The sequence below is a fragment of the Phocoena sinus genome, chromosome 13 (genome assembly GCF_008692025.1).
Source record: "Phocoena sinus isolate mPhoSin1 chromosome 13, mPhoSin1.pri, whole genome shotgun sequence".
Classification (NCBI taxonomy): Eukaryota; Metazoa; Chordata; class Mammalia; order Artiodactyla; family Phocoenidae; genus Phocoena; species Phocoena sinus.
This window is the reverse complement of record NC_045775.1, coordinates 31,602,889-31,614,418: the sequence shown is the minus strand read 5'-3', so window position 1 is coordinate 31,614,418 and position 11,530 is coordinate 31,602,889. Positions and strand designations below refer to the sequence as shown.

The window sequence follows — 11,530 nt, the reverse complement described above, 5'->3', positions numbered from 1 at the left end:
GGCCAACCTTAACTAAAATAACTATGTAAAAACACTGTGTGCTTACCTAAATAGCTAGTCCCAAACTATAACAGGGTGTTTGGTCTCTTTGCCAGTAGATCTCATCACATTTGTAAACGAAGCCATCTGCATATTCTTCTTCTGTATATGCAGGGTCTAGCTCTAACCAAAGTGATGGTACTGAAATTATCATGAAACGTGAGCAGTCTGAACACTACATAAAAAGGTATAATTTAAAACAGAGTCCTGGGCTTCCCTGGTGGCGCAGTGGTTGAGAGTCCGCCTGTCGATGCAGGGGACACGGGTTCGTGCCCCGGTCCAGGAAGATCCCATATGCCGCGGAGTGGCTGGGCCCGTGAGCCATGGCCGCTGAGCCTGCGCGTCCGGAGCCTGCGTTGCTCTGCAACGGGAGAGGCCACAACAGTGAGAGGCCTGCGTACCGCAAGAGTCCTTCGTGAGATTACACCAATCTTCTGATTTTTACAGATAAGGAAGCCAGAACCTTGAAAAAGGTAAAGGACCCAAAGAAATGTCAAACATAGATTAAATAGGTGGTCAAAACTTTGTTTTATTTAACTACTTGTATCTCTTCATTGCCTTATTTGATCATGGATTTGAGGCAGTTTCTATTTATAATAATTATAAAATAAAATAAGAGAATAATCTCCTAAAGCAAGAATGATGAAATGTTCTAAAATTAGAAAGTGGTGATGGTTGCACAGGCTATGAAAATACTGAATGACACCGAATTGTGTACCTAAAGAGTAAATTTTATGGTATATGAATCGTATATCGATAAAACTTACTTTTTTCAAAAGAGCAAGACTTTATTTCTTTTAATAGATTAGAGGATAAAACAAAGGATGGGTGACTTTTTAATTTTTATTTATTTTTATTATTTACAGTCTCTCTTCTCTATCCCATATTAGAATATCACCAGTGAATTGGCCCGTCATATTAGCTTAATGAATCAAGAACATTGATCTATTGCCACTAATTCTCAATTGTGGAGTATTAGGCCAGGTTTCAAAGTTTCTACTGGGGTTGAGAAATTGTTTTTGAACAAGACTCTGGAATATATTTCCAAAGAGAATGCATTTTTCCCATGAGAAATCTCTGAGTAAATTAAAAGCCATAAGCTAAGGGGTCTTGTTGATTTCTACTAAGAAATAGAAAGTTAAATCTGTTGCCCTTATTATACAGGCATACATTTGTATACAAGCATACATTTCAAACAAAATCTTTTAAGATTAGTACACAGAAATTGATCTAGGAATCCTCCTTCAAAATTTTTTTTGAATATTTTTTAACATCTTTATTGGAGTATAATTGCTTTACCATGGTGTGTTAGTTTCTGCTTTAGAACAAAGCGAATCAGCTATACATATACATATATCCCCATATCTCCTCCCTCTTGCGTCTCCCTGTCCTTCTTCAAATTTATCATAGAATATAACGAGCTCAGAGAAAGACTTGAAAACAGAGATATTCATCCTAGCATTATCATTATTCGTAGTAACAAAAAAGCTAAAACAAATCTAAATGTCCAACAAGAGGAGAATTTTAGGTATAGTGGAATATTGTACAGTCCTTTAAAATGGGGTTTTTATGTATTTTTAAATCTATATTAATTTTCTGATTACAGAGATAATAGCAATATATATATTATTTTAAAAATTTAAACTGCCAAACATTTCCACACAACTCCTTCTCTTAAGACATAAACAAAATTAAATGCTTGGTGAATATTTTATATGACCATCCTATAATACTGCTTTGCAACTTGCTTTGTTCACTTCATAATGAATCTTTGCACATCACTTTCTGCACATCTCCCTCACTAGCTTGTTTTTGTTTTAACATTGTTAAAAATTATTCAAGACTCAGGGAGATGTTCATGATATAATGTTAAGCGAAAGAAAAAGCAGACTATAAAACATTAAATATGGTATGGTCCTAAATTGGGTAGGAGGGGGAGTGGCAAAGATTATACACAAATTCATATAAAGACTGAAAGAAATACAACAAATTGTTAATTATGGTTAATTCTAAGTGGTAGAATTGTGAGCAACTTTATTTTCTTCTATCTAATATTTTATATTTTCCAAATTATCTATGATGAGCATGTTAAAAATAGAACTGGCTTTTTCTGTTCCCAAAAAAAATTTCGGTTTCTTGTAGGCAATCTGGAAAATGCAGATAAACCCAAATAAGAAAATAAGTCACTCACAATCCACCTGCCCTGAGATAATAATTGTTGTCTTTTAGACACATTTTTTTAAATTGGGCTCTACAATGTTGTGTTAGTTTATGCTATACAACAAAGTGAATCAGCTATATGTATACATATATCCCCTCCCTCTTGGACCTCCCTCACACCCCCCATCTTACCCATCTAGGTCATCACAGAGCACCAAGCTGAGCTCCCTGTGCTATACAGCAGGTTCCCACCAGCTATCTGTTTTACACATTAAGTAGTGTATATATGTCAATCCCAATCTCCCAATTAATCCACCCCCCGCAAACAACTTTGTGTGTGTTTGTATTTTACAAAGGTAAAATTACGCTGGCCATAATTTTTGTAACTGACCTTTGTCCCTTTGTCACTTAAATGTAGTGTGAACGTTTAAAAAATTTCACTAAACAATCTCTACAAAATGTTCTTTTGGCTACACAGGACCATAATTTATACATAGGATTCAGTTATTACCATTTTTGCTTTTATAATTGATGTAGTGAACACTTGTATGAATAGATCTTTGTGCATATATACTGTACAATATTTTCACCTGGATAAATAGCTAGAAATGGAATTGTTGAGTCAGATGGTCTGCAAAATTTTAATGCTTCTGATACTTATTGCCAAGACATTCTTCAGAAAAGATTTAGCAAGTTTTCCTCCCAACAGTGGAATGAAAAAGTGGTCATTTTCCACACCTTCAGCACTGTCAGGTGTTAGTAATCTGGAAACTGACTTTTATTATTTTTTCTCTTAGTAGGAAAATGATAATTTTTTTTTACAGAAAACTTAGAATGTACAAATAAGTGAAGAAAATAAAAATCATAAGGATATCATCAACCACTGATTCTTCCTCTGTCTATATATATATGTGTGTATATGCACATTTGCATTTGTATTTTTTTTTTTTTTTTTTTTTTTTTTTTGCGGTACGCGGGCCTCTCACTGTTGTGGCCTCTCCCGTTGCGGAGCACAGGCTCTGGACGCGCAGGCTCAGCGGCCATGGCTCACGGGCCCAGCCGCTTCGCGGCATGTGGGATCTTCCCGGACCGGGGCACGAACCCGTGTCCCCTGCATCGGCAGGCGGACTCTCAACCACTGCGCCACCAGGGAAGCCCCATATTTACTTCTTAATAAAAGTAAATCATGTAATAAATGGCAGCTAATACTTATTAAGCATTAACTATTAGACTCTGTGCTATGTGTTCAAAGTGAATTATCTCATTGACTCCTTATGCCTTTATATAAGAGTACTTTTAGTAGTTAATATGTCTGTATTTTAAAAAGGAAATCTGAGTAGAGGGATTAAGAAACTTGCCTTAGGTTATATGGTTAATATGTGGCAGAGCTGAGATTAGACTTTTAGTTTTTTTAAAGATTCCTTGTTCTTATGTCCATTAGGAACCCCTAGAAGGTTTCATATTCCCTGTCATGGGGGATGGCCAACTTTGCTAAAAGCATAAGTACTGACCTAACCCTTTTACTGAAATAAGAGTATATATTATTTTGAGTTTAAAAGATGCTTGTGTATAAATGAGTGGATGAACAAAAAAACAAATAAGGAGGGAGGGACGTAGATACTGTTCCCTCCAAGAGATGGAGCTCAGTTCCCCTCCCCTTGAGTGTGGGTTGCACTTAGTGACTCTGTTCCAAAGAACAGAGCATGAAAAGGGAACATATAGTGACTTCAGAGTAGAGGGACCTGGCAGAGCCCACCTACCCGTGTGATCCATGTTTACATCACCAGGGATCAGTCGTCATGGTGATGACATGGACTCCCTGATCTGGTGCGAAGAGAAGGGTCCTTCCCCTCTGGTATTCTTCCCGCAACCCCAGTAGAGTCATGAGAAAAAAACATCAGAGAAACCCAAACTGAGGGACAGTCTACAAAATACCTGACCTATACTCCTCAGAACTGTCATGGTCGTGAGAGACAAAAACTAAGAAATTGTCTCAGATCAGAGGAGGCCAAGGAGATATGGCAACCAAATGCAATGTGGGATACCAGACGGGATACTGGAACAGAAAAAGGACATGTGTGGAAAAACTAGTGAAATCCAAATAAAACCTGGAATTTAGTTTAGAGTAATGTACCAATGTTGGTTTCTGAGTTTTCACAAATGTAATATGATAATGTAAGTGTTAACATTAGGGGAAACATCAGCCATATCTCTGCAACTCTTCGTAAATCTAGAATTATTCCAAAATAAATTTTTTTTTTTTTTTAAAGAAAAGGATGCTTGTTTCAATACAAACACCACTTGTGTGTAGCAGAAATAAGGTTCCAGCTCTGGCAGGCTGTTCACACTATCAGGGTGTGAACCAGTCTCCTCTCTTTCTTTTTTTTAAAAAAATTATTATTATTATTACTATTTTGGCTGCAGCATGCAGCATGTGGGATCTTAGTTCCCTACCAGGGATCGAGCCCATGCCCCCTGCAGTGGAAGCATGGAGTCTTAACCACTGGACCTCCACAGAAGTCCCAGTCTCCTCATTTTCTGTTCTTGCTTCCCAGTTAAGGATCCAGTGTCCAGCCAGAGTGTGACCAAAAGGAAAAACTCAGATGAGGCAGGGCAGGCTGATCTCTAGGGCTTGCTCCCAGGGACACAACTAGTTTTCCTGTTAGGGTTGTTTTTTTTTTTAATATTTAAGAATTTTTTTATTTATTTGGCTGTGCTGGGTCTTAGTTGCGGCATGCGGGATCTTTAGTTGCAGCATGTGAACTCTTAGTTGCAGCATGAAGGATCTAGTTCCCTGACCAGGGATCAAACCTGGGCCCCCTGCATTGGGAGCTCAGAGTCTTAGCCACTGGACGGCCAGGGAAGTCCCAGGCTTGTTTTATTTAGTTTCTGCAGAACTGAAAGGCCTCTGGTCACTCTTATTGATTAGTCCATTTCTCTGATATATTTCTAACTCAATTATTAGTGAGCAAAAGGAGGTGGTGGTGAGGTCCACTCCTGGGTTGACTTCAAGCAGCAGGGGTTGGGGTACTCTTACTTCAGTGCTGGCTGACATCACAAATGAGCATGGAAAGGAAAACGGTGTTAAGATTATCAAGCAGTTCCAACCTGGTCTCAGCAAAATGGCTCCCACAAAGAAGGGTGGAGAGGATAAGAAGGGTTGTTCTGCCATTAACAAGGTGGTGACCAGAGAATACACCATCAATGTTCACAGGTACATCATGGGGTGGGCTTCAAGAAGAGTGCCTCTCAGGCACTCCAAGAGATTAGGAAATTGCCTCGAAAGAGGTGGGAAATCCAGGTGTGCACATTGACACCAGGCTCAGCAAAGCTGTCTAGACCAAAGGAATAAGAAATGTTCCATACGGTATCTGTGTTTGGTTGTCCAGAAAATGTAATGAGGATGAAGATTCACCAAACAAGCTCTATACGGTGGTTACCTGTGTACCTGTCACCACTTTCAAAAACATACAGACAACGTGGATGAGAACCAATTGCTGATTGTCAAAATCATAAAACTGGGAAAAAAGAGAGAGAGATCACCAAGTACCCAGAGGACAATATAACCCTGTTTGTTATCTTTAACTGGACTATCTCTCCAATATTTCTTTAGATCATGAACCAGGGCTGTTTCCCTGGTTACAAAGGCCAACTCAGTAGGACAAAGGGCACAATGGTTGTGTTATTCCAGGAATTTGTAATGGCAAACGCCAAGCTTTCATGTGAATATGTGTATGTGTCCTGAGCATTCGGAAGAGGCTATTTGTAGACTTGCAGGTTACTACAGCTCTCAACCACTTTGTAAACTGCTGCCTTATCTTTTCCCCTTAATAAATCATGAACATCTATTCATGTTATTAAATGTTCTTCTACAAATCTTCCACAAATGCGATCTTCTCAAAACAACTAAATGAATTAAGAGGTGCACATCAAAGGAATACTCTGTGTGTTTGAAAGAATGAGGTAGTTCTCCATGTGCTAATATTGAACAATCATATGCAAGAATTAAGTATAAAAAGCCAAGGACAGAGCAGTGTGGATAGTAAGCTACTATAAAAGAAAAAATGTATATGCATATATATTATTATATGTAATGTATGTATGGAAGACTGTCTCTGGAAGGATTGAAAGGGAAACTGATATCAGTTGCCTTCAAGAAGGAAACTCAGTGGCTAGAAGACTCGGGTGGAAAAAGGTTAATTTTTTTTTTTACTGTATAGCCTTTTATATCTTTTTTAAAAATTTTGTAAGACACTCATGAATTATTCAAAGGACTAATTTTTTAAAATTACAACGTTATAGTTAGTGCCTGCCTAGTACCTACATTAGGTTATTTCCAATTATCACTATTATATATAACGCTTCATGCCACACACCTTAGTAGCTAAATCTTTGCCTATATTCTAATTTCCTTCCAATAAATTACTGTAAGTGAACTCGCTGAATCCAAAGGTGGGAACAGTTTTAGGCTTTTGGATATGTTTTGCTAAACTCTCCAGAAATGAATGAACTTACATATTTTATTTTGCTACACCCTCACACTAACAAGAAAAAGGTTCTGTTTCTTTTTACTTTGATAGGATAAAATATAATACAGATGTGTATATTTATTTGTTCCATCATATTTTATACTATATATATATACACACACACACATATATGTATAATTATATGGTTTGTTTTGCTTCGTAAGGAGCGCATGGACGGTAAGATTTAAGTGCTTTCATATATGAGTACATCTTCATAGTTTTTATCAATTATAGATTCTAGAGTCAGAATAATTTCCTCTCACAACTATGAAGACAGGGCTCCATTACCTTGCTGGTCTTAAGTCTGACACTGTCTGACTTGGACCCTTTGTAAGTTACCAGATTTCTTTCTTCCCCTCTGGAAGCTTTTAGAGTTTGGGCTTCATATTAATTGGCTTTCACTAGATTAGGCTGCATGACAACCTCAAAATCTTAGTAGCTGACAACACCAAATTTTTATTTCCTGCTCATGTTACTGGTCCATGGCTGCAGTGTGGCTGCTGCAGCTCTTCTCCAGGTGGTGGATTGAGAATGGGCTCGTGTGTCTTCTCGTTCAGGGATCGAGGCTAAAGGAGTGGCTCCCATAGGGGCTATGCCCTTCTCATGGCTGAGGGCCCAGGAACAAAATGCCTGGGGGAAACTTGCAGTGCCTCTAGAATCTTCTGCTCAGAAATGGTACAGGTCACTTGTGCTCACCATGTGATGCTTAAGGCAGATCTCTGAGCCAAGCAAATCACAGGAAGGGGGTGGTGAATAAGCCTTCTCCTTGGAATTCTCAACTTTCTTCTAGGAAGTGTCCAGACATAAGTTCAGCTCCTTAAGTTTTGCAAAACTTTGACTCATCTAAAGCAATTTGTGGGTAATAGTCTTTACTAAGCATTGGAAGAAAATGAGAAGGCAGAGGTGGGGTATTTATAGCAGTGGCACAAAAAAGAAGTTCAAATTTGAATCTGGACATTCACGGGCATAAAACTCCTTTGACTCCCCTCCCGCAGGGGTCTTTTTTCTCCAACCTCACCCCATGCAGCAACCGTACATCTTGCTCTCCCCTCTGTCCTCCTATCTCTCCTCCTCACCCCCTCCCTCTCTTCGGTTCTTGGAATTTGGGGATTGATATTCTGGAACTTGAGCAGGAAGCAGGTGACCTGACAGAGGAAGATTAAATGTGTCTGTCTCAGTTATCTTTTGCTGCCTAACAAACCACCCCAAAACTTAGCGGCTGAAAACAGCCCTTTTATTATCTCTCCCAGTTCTGTGGGTAAGCTGGAGCCCAGCAGGATGGTGATTTCCGCTGGTCTCAAGTGGGGTTCTGATGCTGCTGCAGTCAGATAGCTGTGGGGCTGGAACCTCCAAATGGCTCCACTCACATGTCTGGCTGGGAGGCTGGGCCCAGGTGGGCCTCTCTCTCTACCCCTGTAACACCAGGCCCTTTCTCTCTCCTGGTGATCTCTCCACAGAACGCCTCCAGCAGGGCAGCAGGCCTTCTACACGTTTCTCAGGCCTCCAAAATATGCAAGAGCAGAAGCTACCAGGCCTGCCTAAAGCCTAGGCCCAGAACAGGTAGGCTGTCACTTCTGCCACTTTCTGCTGGTTGAAGTGAGTCCCAGGGCCAGCCCAGATTCAGGGTGGCAGGGAAAGCACAGAAGCATGGCTGGGGGCCACCTGTGGAGAAGAACACCACAACGCCTGAACACAGCAGCTAATAGGATTCATGCCCTTGTTAAGTGTACTTATAAAGTAGTAATAAAAGTTAATAGCATCTGGCATTCTTAAATATTAAAGTATTGATATTAAGCTGAATATTATTACTTTGTTTCTGTTTGTTGACAGAAGATTTTGATCCCTTTTATCCCTCATTTCCACCATCCTTCCCTTCCAAATAGATACAACACGATTTAGTTCCTCTGCTGGATACCTTCATACCTTTAATTGATTTTTTTAATCAATCAACTACACTCAGTTCATAAGGTGAGAGATGTTTATTGCAACATCATCTCGCCTCTCTTTACCTAACTTCTGTCTGCTGTAATTTGTAACGTTGAGGTTGATAACATTTACCGTGTTCTGCAATCAGACTTGTTTTCCATGCCTCTCTGTAGACTGATTCTAAAAGTTCAAAAACAGTAGGCAGTCAGGGCAGGTCTTGGGGACCACTGCCAGAACTCGTACTTGGACTTTGAATGGGATGAGGAGTCCTTCGAGTCCTCTTCTGCTGTGTCCTCAGCCCTGACTCTGCTGGCCACCTGTAGTCAATGTTTTTTAAATGATAGAAAGGAGAGGAAGGAGAGATGGGGGGGGAAGGGGGGGATCTGTGGCAATTTTAATCCACCACACCTGCTGCAGAGAGGGTGGGAGTTCAAGATGGGGCGATCTGACCAGGAGTACCATGGAGGACCATACCGTACTGCTCACTGTACATCTGAATAGAATGGTATGACTACATTTCCTTTTTCCCTAAGTGTTGCATGCAAAAAAAAAAAAAAAAAAAGTTTTACTTTCATTTGATTGATAGCTAAGTATGCATAGAATTCTGTATTAGAAATACCTTCCCCCATAATTTTATAGGCATTGTTTCATAGTATTCTAGCATCCAATCATGCTGACAAATTGATCAATTTGATTTTCACTTCTCTACAGATTACCTGTTTTTGCTTTTGTTTGTGAGTCTGTTTCCTCTGTTTTCTCAAAGTTTTTAGTGCTCCTCTCTTTACATTTAGTCTTCAGAATTTTTACAATGCTGAATCTAGGTGCAGACTTGTATCCTCCCCTCCTCCCTCCCTCCCTCCCTCCCTTCCTTCCTTGTTCTTTCATGTCTTTCCATATGTGTTGATTGACAGGTTTCCTTGAAGGCGAGCAGCTGAGGAACAGGCTGGAGTTCCTAAATGCCGACACGCGGGGCTTTGTTCCATTGCATTAGAGGGACCCCCTGTGCTTTGTGTCAGGGTTGGGTGGGAGTGATAAACGCTTGTTGCCAGGTGTTTCTGCGAGGCTTCAGGGAGGCAGGTGGGCGGGGCTGGCTGCCCCACGTGCAGACGGGAATGAATACCAGTCTCTCCCGTTCCCCATCTTACTGCCTTTTTGTACCTGGCATTTCCAAGCCACTTTGCCTAGGTTCTTCAAGGCATATCCGCTTTCTCCAGAGCTGTATCCCTTCGTCCATACTCCACGCTGTAACTCTTTCCACATTTCATCATTTAGCCTCTCCTTATACGTTAGCCATCTTCTGTAGACCTGTTGAAATCTCTCATCTGCTGTGGCTTCCCCTCCAGTTCTCTTTGTTATTTCAGGTTTCTTTGAAGCTACTCAAGCAGAAAGCCTGAAGTCTATCAGTTTCTCTGCTTCGAAAGCACAATGTCATATAAAAGATAAAAGGGGGGAAATATCCACTATTCAAGAAACCTTTTTCTTCCTCTCCCTGTGTTCCTTTCTTGATCCCTCAAATAGCATCTATGATCTTTTGAGAGAGTGGAGGATGAGCCTCCACCTTTTCTTCCACCTTAGCTCGCCCACTCTTTCTAAAGAGGAGTAATCGTCTGATGGGTGAGGTCAAGAAAAGGGTCTTGCGGCTGGACCCCTTCTCGTCTTTCTAGGGTCAGCCTGTCCTCAGCGGACCTGAATTCTCTCTCTTTAGCCTATTGTGTCAATGAGTCCAGTGTTAGCGGAGAGCAGTGAAACAGCCCTGGGGTTTGTCTCCTGAGGCGTTTTCTCCATCTGGAAAAGAACGTGATATCATTACCCATTTCTGATGGCATTACCCTTCAATTTTATTAAACCTGTATTAAAATATTATTAAATATTTTTTATCCATTCAGAACTTAAGTGCAGAGTGCTTACAAGGAGTGTATTAGAATGACGGATAGATTTCTTGGTTTGGGGTGAGCTTGAGCCAAAAGAAGTGTGATAACTTATAAAAAACAGAACACAAGAGTTATGCAGAGTTATCGCCAAGTGGTTCTGGGTATATTTTATTATCCACAAAATGGAAATAAATATTTTCCGAATTCAGAAAAGGCAAAATGTCAAAACACAGTGTAACAAGGTAACTTGATGTGAGATTGAACCTCAGAATGTTTTGAACTCTTAGGGGAGAGAGACTGAAAAAGAATAGACAGAACTTGGTTTAGGCTAACAAGGGCTTTTGGTGCCTCAGTGTAATTTATGACTAAATAACTCAGACATTGAGAAATATGCTGACATCACATTTATTTGCCATTGGCTTTTGCTCTCTGTTTGGGGGGAAGAAGATTTCCCATAGAGGAAATTGATATTCCACTATTGACCATCTTTACATCAGATAAAGAAAGGCCCAGAGTGCTTTCATTATAGGGTGGAGCCATAGAAGGGGTAAAGCAGGCCAGCAATGAAGCAAAGCAAAGTGGGCCTGGTATGGGCACTGCAGACTTATCTGCTAGGCTGCTGCCTCAGAGCAATTTCCTTCCTTTGTCCCCAGATTGTCTGTAATGTTTCATTAAAGATTGTAGCCTGGTATTGATGTACAGTGAAAAATTAGAGAACTTTCATATAGATGTGATGGAGCAGCTAAGGAAAGAACAGTCAAGGGATAATAGCCAAAGAGACTGTATTGGAGTAAAAACCTAACATCTGTAAAAAGAGACTCCAAAATCCAGTGGTTCAAACTACATTTAAGTTGACCTCTCTGTCACATAACAGTCCAAGGTGGCAGTTCCAGATTAGCGGACAGCTCTGCTCCACACAGGCACTCAGGGACCCGTGTTGATGGGGACTCTGCCATCTTTTACATGTAGCTTTCAAGGTCAGTCTAGTCATCACCAATTAAGCCA

The 11,530-nt window shown here is 40.3% G+C and overlaps 1 pseudogene; it reads left to right on the top strand.

Moving 5' to 3' along the window:
- The first annotated feature begins 5,321 nt into the window (after window positions 1-5,321).
- LOC116764004 lies at window positions 5,322-5,700 on the top strand (annotated as a pseudogene).
- The last annotated feature ends 5,830 nt before the right edge of the window (window positions 5,701-11,530 follow it).